Genomic DNA, 14,075 nt, shown 5'->3' on the forward strand with positions numbered 1-14,075 from the left:
ACAGTGCTCTGCACACAGTAAACACTTAATAAATATAATTAATTGATTAATTGAGAAAAAATTCCAGTGGAGAGTATGAGATACACATAGAGGGGAGATGAAACCAACAAAGAGAAGATAGTAAATCACTTCTTCCCACTTATTCTCTCCCTCTGAAGCACTCCTCCTCCTCTTACCACTACCTCACACCCTTATGAAGCAGCGTTAAACTCTAGACATGGACTTTGACCTCTGAGAAACAGGACAGGGAATCAGGAGATCTGGTTTCTAATCCTAGATTTTCCACTTGTCTGCTGTTTGACCTTAGTCACGTCACAACTTCTCTGTGCTTCAGTTTCCTCATCCTTAAAATGGGGATGAAATACTGTTTTCTCTCCCCCTTCGACTATGAGCCCCATGTTGGGGAGAGACTGCATCTGAGGTGATGACATTGCATCTTCCCCAAGGTCAGACACTTCATACATGCCGCAATAATAATTACTTTTAGTACCTCCACCCCTCCCTTCTACACCTTCTGCACTAGAAGGTTTTTGAGCTCTTAATGGACCCAGGATTTACAGACTAAGAATCCCCATACCCTTTCGTTTTCTGTTCCTAGAGATTTATAATCTGAGACCCTTCAGGGAAGAATAAAGAAGTGACACTTTTGTCTCCCTCCTCCTGATTTAGTTAACTTTGTCCAGATGGAATGCATAAATGTCACTGATCCTGCTGGTTTTGCTCCTGCTGAGTCCTGGAATTATAGAGCAAAATAAGTGACTGCCCCACCCAATCAGGAAAGATGGTCCCATTAGGCTAAAACTAACTTAAACGCTAAAATAAATCTAGCAAATGGAAATCCCTATGATCAAGATTAATGCTATTGAACCCCAGGCAGTCATATTCATTTAATCTCCTGTATTATTTATTTATCATTATTATTATAATCTGGTCTGACGCAGTCTCTGTCCCACATGGGCTCACAGTCGTAATCCCCATTTTACAGATGAGATAACTAAGGCACGAAGAAGTTAAATGAATGCCCAAGGTAAGGTAGCAGACAGGTGGCAGTGTGGGGATTAGAACCCAGTTCCTTCTGACCCCCAGGCCTGTGCTCTATCCACTAAATCATGTTGGTAGGAGGGGAAGAGTTAATAGAGTACGTTAGACCAGTGGTAAGGAGTTTTTCCCTCTCTCAGGGTCGCACCTGAAGAGTTTCCATTACTCTACCAGTCTCAGCTACGGGAGGGAGAGGCAAGCAGAGGCATATCCATTCCATTCCTAGGTTGGTCAGCAGCTAGCGAGTGGAAGGCAATCTGCTAAAAGTCCAAAATCACCCATGCTGGGCAGCAGTGGCATGAGAGAGAGTCGAGGGTGGAGACTTGAGTTTACTGCACGGAAGGCAGTAATGGTAAACCACCTCTGTGTTTTTGCCAGGAAAACTCTATGGATACACTACCAGCACGATTACAGTTGGAGAGCAAGACCGTTCTGGGAGAGATGTGTCCGTGGTGTCTCTATGGGTCGGACACGACGTGACGGCATAACACAAGACAAGAAGGAGTTTCTGTTAGATGCAGAGATAAATGGTCAATCATTTGAGGATTTTGAGGAGTGGGGAGATAGCACACAACAATTTGTTTTTTTAGGAAAACGATTCAGACAGCAGAGTGAAGTATATACTGGAGTGGGAAAAGGCAGGGAGGTCAGGATTAAGTGAATCTTGATGTCCTTACTGTCAATACATATATTTATTTTCAGATATTTGTTTGGATGATGTTAGTATCCTCAACTCATTTCCCATTCAACCGACATATTCAATCTGTAACAAAATCCTGTCAATTCTAACTTCACAGCATGGCTAAAACCCACCCTTTCCTCTCCATCTAAACAGATACTCCTGCTATGCTGATCCAAACACTTATCCTTTCCCTTTTTGATTACGGCATCAGCCTCCTTGTTGACCTCCCTGTCTCCTGTCTCACCCCACTCCAGACTACACTTCACTCTGCTGTCCAAGTCATTTTTCTAAAAAAAAGGTGAGTCTATATATTTCCCCCAGTTTCGAGAACCTCCAAGCCCATCCACCTCCGCAACAAACAGAAACTCATTAAAATTGCCTTTAAAGTACACAATCACCTTACCTAGCTGATTTCCTTCTATAGCTCAGGTTGTTCACTTCACTCCTTAAAAAGCCAGACTACTCTATCTTGCCACCAAACCCTCTCAGCTCTCCTGCCCCTGGTCTGGAAAGCCCACTTCCTTCATATCAAACAGATCACTCTCCCCACCTTCAAAGCCTTATTAAAATCACATCTCCTCCAAGAAACCTTCCCCAACTAAGTCATAATTTCCCCTATTACCTCTCCCGTCTGTGTCACCCTTGCTCTTTGATTTGTACTTTATATTCACCCCACCCTCAGCCCTACAACATTTATGGACATAATCACAGTTTATTTTAATGTCTGTCTCTCCCTCTAGACTATAAGATCCTTGTGGACAGGGAGTGTATCCACTAACTCTGTTATATTGCACCATTCCTTGTGCTTAGTACAGTGCTCTACATACATTAAGGATTCAGTGAATAAGATTGATTGATTTATAGGTATTATTTGAGAAGGGGAGTAAGTCGGATAGGAGGGAGATCCATAATTAGTGAAGGGACTTGGGTGTTTCTACTTATGACTCAGCCTTTAGGAGAAAAACAAATCTTAGGGGTTGAAGTGAATTGCCTTAAAAATAAAGGGAAATAAAAACCTGTTGGGAGAAAATCAATCCATTACATTAAAAAGAGCAATTTGATGAATCAGAAGACTAAATATGATTCTTTCAAAAGGTTATTGTTTCAGTCAGATAGGATTGGAATTGATTTTGCTAGTTATAGTTCGCTGTGAATTGTTTATTTTTCAGATAGAAGCCTTTTGGCAGACCTTTAAATGAAGAGGAACCAACTGTGAATATTTTCTCCCTTTATTTGTACCCAATTTAGAGTAGATCTCTCCAAGGTGCAGGAGGTTATCCATGACTGTGGAACAGGTTTCACTAAAGTAATGCCTTCTGTTAATGATATTCAACTGGCTTGGGCTGCAGAAAATAACCTTAAAAACCTACTGTTTGTGCTTATGAATTTCAGTACCAGCAATTCAGCAGGCAACTCTCTTTTGTGAAATTAGGTTAGATCTCATTAGCAAAGCAAACAAATGCACTAGGGAACGTCACTATAGTTTAAAAGAGTTTTATGTCAGAAAAAAATGCCGGCCACTTTAAGATGGAAAATTACTTAAAAGTTATTGCTTTTTTCTTTCATTCAAATCAGCTGGAGAGTACTTTGCCAGCATGACACTGTGGACGACAGTCTGACAAGCATTCAATTACCAACATTTCAGAACTGGCTCTGGCCTTCACTGGAAGGTTTGGATGACAAACTTCATTCTCCATACGATAAAGCCTGAAGCTTCTAACATCCATTTTCTGAAGATGTCTTTAATATCACATTTTTCATCAGTATATGAACTTGTTATTTCCATGATTAAGTACTGTTACTATCTTAAACTACTCCAGCTTCTGAAAAGTGCATAATTTGAAGGAAAGATATAATAAGATAGCCACTTGGCAGTGGTTTTCACCTCATCCATCACGAGATTTCATCATTACCTAATTTACTGAAGGACAGAAACCAAACTTTTCCAGAATAGGTTACAGCCAGATTCAAGTTTTAATAGAAGCACGATATTTCAAATCATTATTTAGAAGTTGGGTCTCAAGAGGTCTAGCAAAAGATAAATTTTATAAGTAGTCCGAAAATTTTATCGAATAGCAATTTATTCCCTGAGATGTTCTAGAAGTCATGGAGTGACTTTGGTCTTTTATAGTCTTGTGGTAATCAACGGGCTATGGATGAGGAATGATAGCAGCAGGAGCTAGACAGTCAGAGTAGGCACAGGTGGGAAGCGAGCAGTGATTCTTGAGATGTAATGGACGCAGCGGGAGCTCTCTATTACCCAGGGAGAGTTTCAACCTGGAGGAGAACAGGGAAAGCATTGTCGTTCTGAGTATATGCCACAAGTAGTGAAGAAAAAGAAAGGGCAGAAACCACATCCTAATAGACTGTGTATCTAGTTTGGGGTGTGGGGCGCTAAGGTATCGTCGTAACTGTGCCTAAATTGACCTTTGCGATTCATGGGATTTTGGAGAATGGATGGTGCTGGGCAAGAATTTGGCTGATGTTCCCAAAGGTGGGAATATTAGAGATTACTTGGGAAAGGCCTCTTGGAGGATATGCAGTCTCAGAATGGCTTTGAAGAAGGGAAGAGTAGCAATCTGTTGGCTATGAAGTTAGCGCTGAAGAGGATATGTGCAGGAATTTGGGAGCGGACAAGATGTGCATGATGCATAGTGATATCTAATGAGAGGAACAGTTGCTATTAGCATTTTGGTTTGCATTAAAGCTAAGAAGAGGTGCAAAGTATCTATTGTTTTGTTTTGCTGTGTTTCCCCTTTCTAGACTCTGAGCCCTTTGTTGGGTAGGGATTATCTCTATCTGTTCCTAAATTGTACTTCACAAGCACTTTGTACAGTGTTCTACACACAGTAAGCGCTCAATAAATACGATTGAATGAATGAATATAGGCAGGGTGTCTTTTCTCTGAAATTGCGTCATTAGGCTTGTCTCCTTATTGACATGGGAACCCATCTGATTATCAGCTGCTGCCTGGGGAAGCAGATGTGGGGGACACACTGGTAACCTTTATCCCTTTGGCTAATCACCACCAGCCTGCATGACCCTTTGTAGGTGTGGTGAGCTAGCCCTGAATGTATCAGCAGATAAGACCGCTGAGAGAGTGAAAAATCTTGAAATGCAATCCTCCAGTCAAGGGATGTGCTAATAGTAATAGTAGGTTGCTGGGTTGGCTCCCAAATCAATCCATCAGTGGTATTTATTGAGTGTTGAGGGAGTGCAGAATACTGTACTAAACATTTGGAAGAGTACTATACAGCAGATTGAGAGGCACAGTCATCAACGGTCTTTAGTGGGCACTTACTATATGAGAAGTAGCATGGCCTAGTGGAAAGAACATGGGCCTGGGACTCATACGACCTGGGTTTTAATCCTGGCTCATTCATTCATTTATTCTTACTTGTCATTTATTCATTAAATTATATTTATTGAGAGTTTACCATGGGCAAAGCACTGTACTGAGCCCTTGGGAGAGTGCAAAATAACATCATAATAATAATAATAATAATGTTGGTATTTGTTAAGCGCTTACTATGTGCAGACCACTGTTCTAAGTGCTGGGGTAGATACAGGGTAATCAGATTGTCCCGTGTGAGGCTCACAGTTAATCCCCATTTTACAGATGAGGTAACTGAGGCACAGAAAAGTTAAGTGACTTGCCCACAGTCAGACAGCTGACAAGTGGCAGAGCTGGGATTCAAACCCATGACCTCTGACAATACAACAATAAACAGACACATTCCCTGCCCACAGTGAGCTTACACTTTAAAGTGGGAAGAGACAGTCATCAGTACAAATAAGTTACCGCTCCTGTGTGGGCTGTGGGGCTGGGCAGGGGAAAGAACAAAGGAAGCAAGTCAGGGTGATGCAGAAGAGAATGGGAGAAGAGGAAATGGGGGCTTAGTATGGGAAGGCCTCTTGGAGGAGATGGGCCTTCAAGAAGTTTTGAAGGTGAGGAGAGTAATTGTCTATCAGATTGGAGGAGGGAGGGCATTCCAGGCCAGAGGCAGGATGTGGGCTAAGGGTTGGTGATGAAAGATGGGATCGAGGCACAATGAGAAGGTTAGCATTGGAGGAGTGAAGTGTGCTCCTCTAATATGTCTTCTGTGTGACCTTGAGCAAATCATTTAACTTTTCTGTGCCTCAATTACCTCATCTATGTAACAGGGATTAAGACTGTGAGCCCCATGTGGGACAGGGACTGGGTCCAACCTGATTACCTTGTATCTACCCAGAATTTAGTACAGTGTCTGCCACATAGTAAATGACTTTTGGGTCTTTGCATGACTCTGAGACCATGATGGGAGGAACAAAGCAGGCTAAGACGCCATATCGCTTTTGAGCAACTAAATATTTGTTTGGGGTTCTCCCACTACTTATTTTTTCCCAAATCTTTTCTCTCTAGCACCCTTCTTTCATTTTTCAACTTAAATAAGATTGTTACCGAAACACTCTTTCTCCAGGTTAAAAAAATGAAAGATCCTGCCTAGAAATAGGAGAATAGGAACAATTACAGAGAAATTGATAATCTTGGTAATTTTAGTAGTGTAGTATAGCAATGGGCAGTTTGTCTGTAAACAGAAAGATGTTCAAGCTAAATGGAATCTGAAGAGTTAATAAGAATAGAAATTTGAGTATTGCCCTCTCTAGACTGTAACCTCCCAAGGGACGGGCAATTGTCTACCTACTCTGTTGTATTGTGTACTTTCTCAAATACAGTGCTCTGCATATAAGAAGTGCTCAATAAATACCACTGGTAGGTTGATTTACACAGCACTGATCATATCTCATTGATATTTATGGAAGTAGAGAGCCCCACCTGTATAAATAATTTTAAAAAACTGGGTCCAGAAGAGTGTCTCTGAAGCAGATCAATGAAAACTCGAAAACAGCTCTTGTTCCCAAGGAATAAAGATTTGCGAATTGGGTTTGCTTCTGTAGCAGCGAATCAGAAAGAGGGTAAGTGGTGTGACAGAAACCCTTCTGTTGGCACCAATAAAGATGAACACACATTATTGTATAAAAGAACAAACCACAAAAGGGATCTTGCATAAAAGAATTTTCAGGAGAATTGCAAATGAACATCTAATTTGATTTTAAGTAATGCAAGTGAAAGGACTTGTCTCCAGGACTTAATTAGGAATCAAAATGCTCAAGAAAAAGCATCACTAAGAAACCAAGATGCAACCCAGTTGAACTAATCTAAGATATTAACAGCTCTAATGTCCCAGGAATGGAAATCCCTGACTGACAAAGGAATTGCTTGTGGAAAGTATCCAAGTACATGTTCTCCAGGGCAACAATCATATTTGGCTTCAATATTGTCGACTGTCTGTCCAGCAAAATATGGCATTAGGAGAATAGTTGTGTCATTATCTCTGGTTATGTCTGCTGTCTGATTCTCTGCTCTGGGTAAGAAATAAGATAGGAAGGGTGTGAGTGAGCAAGTGAGCATGTGTGTGTGTGTGTGTGTGTATTGGGGGAGAGAGAGGGAGGAGGATTGCACTCATGGACCCCAAGGTTGTGTTGCTGCACCTGAAGAACCTCAGATGGGAAATTTAAGCTCCATATTTCTCCTAAGAGGTTTATAAAAATGAGAAAAGTTAATAGATTTTAAGACGGAAAACTGGCTTCATTTTTCCTCTGGGAACTATGGCTATTCGTATGGTTTGTGTTAATACACACTGCCAAAAAAACCCAACAAAAAACTGGTAGGCATATTACCACTTACTCATCTGCATATCTACTTTTGTTTTCTCTTCCATCCATAAATTACTCCATGCTGCGTTTGTAAGGATTTTATGATCTAAATATCTTGTGTTCTCCCAAGCTCTTAGGACAGTGCCCTGCACACAGTAGATGCTCAATAAATGCTATAGATTGGTTGAGTGATTGAGAATTTGAATCAAATCCACAAATATCATCGATCTGGGAGTCAGAGGACCTGAGTTGTAATCGAAGCTTTACCTCTTGCCAACTGTGAGAGCTTCTCTGGACCTCACTTTCCTCACCTGCAAAATGGGGATTCAATACTTGCTCTCCCTCCCCCTTCGACCGGGAACCTCATCTGGGACAGGTACTACTTCTCACCCGATTACTTTGTATCTACCTCAGCACTTAGCATGGTGCTTGGCATATACTAAGTGATTAACAAACACCATAATTATTATTAAAATTAAAGTCCTCATAACTCTGAGATAGGACATTGTAGGGGAGATCGTAATGCCATTGTATCTCCCTTTTGCTTCTTCTTTCTCAGTCAGTAACATGGATCCACTGTGGAAAAAAAATCTGCATCCACAGCATTGTTGCTAAATCTGAGGATCACACCCTATGTAATCTACCGTAGTGATTTAGCATTTCAGATCAGAGGCAGGAAAAGTAAATTACCATCCAACTTCTAGATTAGTCAAAATCAGGAAATAATCCCATCAGAATAAAGTGCAGCCTAATCTCATCAATTCCACTAGCTTGTAAATTTATTGAGGACAGAGACAATGCCTTTTGTTTCTATTGCATTTCTCCAAATCCTTATTACTATCGTTCCAGCCAGAATGGAACTTTTTAATGCAGGAAGTGGATGGGGTATGGCAAACCGATAGGACAGTATTGTAATGTAATTCTGGAAAAGAATGTGTTCGCAGAATTGTGGTAGGTTTCTTTATCAGAAACACTGTACTCTATACTATTTATAGAGTGTTTACTGTGTGCGGTACACTAAGGGCTGGAGAGAGTACACCATGAGGAACACTTTTTTTAGTATAGAAAAGTTGTCACTCTCCAGGTTGCAGTTCATCAGATACATTAAACAAGTTAGTAATGTATTAATGTAATTTTGGTCTTGCAAGAATGACAAAGAGAACATCTCCTGTACTGATAGGCCCCATGATATTCAGCTAACATTTCCTCACAACTGAGCATATCAGGCCTTTCTTCTGTGGCAAATAATTCCTGTTGGGTTAATTTGTTTTTTGAAAGTGTTTTTTGCATGACTGGGCATTCAGCTAGTAGGGAATGAATATCACCCAGAGCTCTGCCTCTCCTCATCTCATCACATTACATAATTTCTTCATGTCTAAAGAAGCTGTCTTCTCCTATAGAGTGAATCACTCTCCCTCGGGCCATGGTTCTTTCCACGCAGTGCAGCTTCTTTCCAGAGGGACTGTGAACCCTTTCTTCTACTTTTAAGAGAAGAAAATGACATTCAACACTGTCATTTTATAATATAATTTTGATTTTCAAATGCATAGTTTTATGATTAATCTTCAAATTATCAAGTGTCCTTAATAACAGTTAAACAAGACACAAAACAAGCTGTGACTGGAAATAGTTCAAGAAATGAATCATAGTTCACCTAATGATTAATGATTATGGTAATTGTTAAGCACTTACTATGTGCCAAACATTGTTCTAAGCACTGGGGTAGATACAAGTTAATCAGATTGGACACAGTCCCTGTTCCACTTGAGGCTGCAATCTAAGTAGGAAGGAGTAGGATTCACTCTCCATTTTATAAATGAGGTAACTGAGACTCTGAGCAGCTAAATGACTTGACCAAGGTCACACAGCAAGCATGTGGCAGAGTCAGAGTTAGAACCCATGACCTTTCATTCATTCATTCAATAGTATTTATTGAGCGCTTACTATGTTCAGAGCACTGTACTAAGCGCTTGGAATGAACAAGTCGGCAACAGATAGAGACGGTCCCTGCCGTTTGACGGGCTTACAGTCTAATCGGGGGAGACGGACAGACAAGAACAATGGCACTAAACAGCGTCAAGGGGAAGAACATCTCGTAAAAACAATGGCAACTAAATAGAATCAAGGCGATGTACAATTCATTAACAAAATAAATAGGGTAACGAAAATATATACAGTTGAGCGGACGAGTACAGTGCTGTGGGGATGGGAAGGGAGAGGTGGAGGAGCAGAGGGAAAAGGGGAAAATGAGGCTTTAGCTGCGGAGAGGTAAAGGGGGGTTGGCAGAGGGAGTAGAGGGGGACGAGGAGCTCAGTCTGGGAACGCCTCTTGGAGGAGGTGATTTTTAAGTAGGGTTTTGAAGAGGGAAAGAGAATCGGTTTGGCGGAGGTGAGGAGGGAGGGCGTTCCAGGACCGCGGGAGGACGTGACCCAGGGGTCGACGGCGGGCTAGGCGAGACCGAGGGACGGTGAGGAGGTGGGCGGCAGAGGAGCGGAGCGTGCGGGGTGGGCGGTAGAAAGAGAGAAGGGAGGAGAGGTAGGAAGGGGCAAGGTGATGGAGAGCCTTGAAGCCTAGAGTGAGGAGTTTTTCTTTGGAGCGGAGGTCGATAGGCAACCACTGGAGTTGTTTAAGAAGGGGAGTGACATGTCCAGATCGTTTCTGCAGGAAGATGAGCCGGGCAGCGGAGTGAAGAATAGACCGGAGCGGGGCGAGAGAGGAGGAAGGGAGGTCAGAGAGAAGGCTGACACAGTAGTCTAGCCGGGATATAACGAGAGCCCGTAATAGTAAGGTAGCCGTTTGGGTGGAGAGGAAAGGGCGGATCTTGGCGATATTGTAGAGGTGAAACCGGCAGGTCTTGGTAACGGATAGGATGTGTGGGGTGAACGAGAGGGACGAGTCAAGGATGACACCGAGATTGCGGGCCTGCGGGCCGGGAAGGATGGTCGTGCCATCCACGGTAATAGAGAAGTCTGGGAGAGGACCGGGTTTGGGAGGGAAGATGAGGAGCTCAGTCTTGCTCATGTTGAGTTTTAGGTGGCGGGCCGACATCCAGGTGGAGACATCCCGGAGGCAGGAGGAGATGCGAGCCTGAAGGGAGGGGGAGAGGACAGGGGCGGAGATGTAGATCTGCGTGTCATCTGCGTAGAGATGGTAGTCAAAGCCGTGAGAGCGGATGAGTTCACCGAGGGAGTGAGTGTAAATGGAGAACAGAAGAGGGCCAAGAACTGACCCTTGAGGAACTCCAACAGTTAAAGGATGGGAGGGGGAGCTCTGGGACCTCTGACTCCCAGGCCTGTGCTCTTTCCACTAGACCACCTGGAAACAAACACTGCCTTACAAGTACATAAAGATGATTAAGGAAGGGATTTACCTCTTAGTTTTTGTGATATTTTAACTATTAAAATTTTTCCGATAACTCACCACCAGAAAAAAAATTCTATTTTAAAAATGTATTATGGTATTTACTAAGCACTTACTATGTTAATTAAGCACTTAGATACTAAGTCACTCATGCCCCCACCTTGGAACACTTATGTACGCATCTTTAAACTTCACGGCTTCCTCCTACTTGTAACCTACTTTAGTGTCTGTCTCTCCTGCTACATCCTAATTTCCTTGAAGGCAGGGATCAAACATTTTTGTACTCTCCCATGTGTTTACTAGAGTGTGCTGTACAAAATAGTCAATAAATCTATTGATTCATGTATCAAATATTGTCCTGAGCACTGGGGTGGATTAGATAGAATCAGATTCAAGAGTTGAGTTCAGTGCTCTGCAAACAGTAAGTTTTTGATAATATCCACTCTGAATAGCACAAACCAAAGTTGTATTTATAAAGGGTTTTCTCAGATTTCCAATGATGTGAAATTAAAGCGATCACCATATTTTCCTTGGATTAAGGCTGGGCATTTAACTTTAACACAGAAACCCAGGCTAAAGTAAAAATCTCCCAGAATTCTAACTTTCCAATGAAATAAATTTCCCTGATATCCAGTTTGATGCTCTCAAAACTTATAATTCATTTAGAGATACTTTTGTGGACACAATCTGATGGAAAAAAAATAAAAGAGTTTTGTTCACTCTCCAAACTTATCTTTTGTTTTTCTACCTTCAGCACTGTGATAATAGCAAGACTTCATTTACTACAAAATACAATCAAACAGCATCTCAGTGCCTTTCGCTTTTTGATGCCCTGCCAGTGAACTCCTAAAAAGGGGGTAATGATTGTTTTCATCCTGGGAAGGTGATGTGCAATTTTCCAAACTCCAGATCATATGGTGCAGCCTACTGAATAATGTGGAATCATTCCCACCGCATTTATACATACAGTTGACTTATGTGGGTTGAAAACATCACATTGCCCAGACGTTTTCCAGTGATTAGAGTGTTTTTTGCTAATTTAGAAGGTACCAATGAGACCAGGAAAAGTTCTCCAGTGTTTTGCAATCCTGGAATCCTGGAATAGGCTGATAGGATGCTGGTCAAGGATTGGTTCTAAGTTTTTTCCAGGACTGGGGCAGAGTGACACTGGTCCACTGGAATCATTACTGAGACAGGTGAGGTGACTGACCATGAAAGAGCAACGAAGTTTTGGTTATAATGGCTTGTTCCTTTTTCCTTCCAATCCAACTTATTATAGCCACAACCACTATCATCATTCTCAATCAATCAAGCGATCAGGCAATCAATAGTATTTATTGAGCTTTGGGCAGGGCTTCGTGCTAAATGTTAATAATAATAATGTTGGTATTTGTTAAGTGCTTACTATGTGCAGAGCACTGTTCTAAGTACTGGGGTAGATACAGGGTAATCAGGTTGTCCCACGTGAGGGTCACAGTTAATCCCCATTTTACAGATGAGGTAACTGAGGCACAGAGAAGTTAAGTGACTTGCCCACAGTCACACAGCTGACAAGTGGCAGAGCCGGGAGTCGAACCCATGACCTCTGACTCCAAAGCCCAGGCTCTTTCCACTGAGCCATGGTGCTGAGCCACCCATGTTTGGGTGGGTACAGTAGAATTTGTAGACATAACCCCTGTCCTCATGGAGTTTATAGTAAAGCAGGGAAGACAAGCATTCAAATAAATTACAGGTAGAGTGGTGGTGGGTTGAGTACCTAATTGCTCAGGGGGAGAGAGAGCTCCAGTGCACTGATGATGCAGTAAGGAGGGAAATGAGGTGGGGTGATGAGAGGTTAATCAGGGAAGGCTTCCTGGAGAAGATGGGATTTCAGAAGAGTTTTGAATATGGTGTGAGTGGTGGTCTGCCAGATTTGAAAGGGGAGGGAGTTCCAAACTGGAGGAAGAACATGAGCCAGAGGTTGATGGTGAGACCGAAGAGCAAAGCACAATGAGAAGTGAAAGGGACAAGCAGAATTATAGTGGACTTAATTTCAATTTTTTTTGGCTGTGAGGCAAGTCCAGAACCGTCTGCCCTGAAGCTTCTTCCAGGACCAGGTTTCCCAAAGGGGAAGCTTCCAACCATTTCCCTAAATTCTAAGATTGATCAAGTAATTGGGAAAGGCTCTGAGTCCCAGAATGACTCGTTCTGACCCCATTCCCCTCTCTCTCTTCACCTCCCTTATGAGGAGGAAGATGCTAGATGAAGCTAAAGATAAGGTTCTTGATCTGAGAGAGCTGTCACCATGACGATGACATCTAGTAGGATTAGGGTTTCCAAGGACCCTAATGATAAAAGCACCAAGCTCAGTGGGTCAACCGAAAGAAAATTCAATTTAACTCTGCTGTTTAGACAACCCCACCATGTCTATTGAAATTTCTCCTGAAATAAGACTACTCAGCGCTTGCTATGGTTAAATCTAAAATAGTGAGAGGATGGGCCAGCAAATATTTACCATGAACAGAGTCCAAGGAGTTCCCAGAGTGAAAGAGGAAATACAGATATATTAATCAACAAAATGATTGAATCTTACCAAATGAAACACCTGACTGCGTGGATAGCAGTGAGAAGCAGCATGGCTCAGTGGAAAGAGCACGGGCTTGGGAGTCAGAGCTCATGGGTTCTAATCCCGGCTCTGTCACTTGTCTGCTGTGTGATCATGGGCAAGTCACTTCACTTCTCTGTGCCTCAGTTACCTCATCTGGAAAATGGGGATTAAGACTGTGACCCCCACGAGGGACAACCTCATGGCCTTGTATCTACCCAGTGCTTAGAACAGTGCTTGGAACATAGTAACTGCATAACAAATACCATTTCAATTAGACTGTAAGCTCGTCAAAGGGCAGGGACTGTCTCTATCTCTTACCGATTTGTACATTTCAAGGGCTTAGTACAGTGCTCTGCACATAGTAAGCGCTCAATAAATACTATTGAATGAATGAATAGCTCACCGAACTGGGCGCCAGGACATCTTTCAATAGTATTTATTGAGCACTTACTATGTGCAGAGCACTGTACTAAGCGCTTGGGATGAACAAGTCGGCAACAGATAGAGACAGTCCCTGCCGTTTGACGGGCTTACAGTCTAATCGGGGGAGACGGACAGACAAGAACAATGGCACTAAACAGCGTCAAGGGGAAGAACATCTCGTAAAAACAATGGCAACTAAATAGAATCAAGGCGATGTACAATTCATTAACAAAATAAATAGGGTAACGAAAATATATACAGTTGAGCGGACGAGTACAGTGCTGTGGG

General features: G+C 42.3%; 1 non-coding gene across 1 annotated transcript; it reads left to right on the plus strand.

The window, feature by feature from the left end:
• Positions 1-1,168: 1,168 nt before the first annotated feature.
• Positions 1,169-1,306, plus strand: LOC114811874. The gene has a single exon (XR_003759570.1). It is a non-coding gene; the product is annotated as a small nucleolar RNA SNORA7 (small nucleolar RNA).
• The last annotated feature ends 12,769 nt before the right edge of the window (positions 1,307-14,075 follow it).

This window comes from Ornithorhynchus anatinus, chromosome 4 (assembly GCF_004115215.2).
Source record: "Ornithorhynchus anatinus isolate Pmale09 chromosome 4, mOrnAna1.pri.v4, whole genome shotgun sequence".
Classification (NCBI taxonomy): Eukaryota; Metazoa; Chordata; class Mammalia; order Monotremata; family Ornithorhynchidae; genus Ornithorhynchus; species Ornithorhynchus anatinus.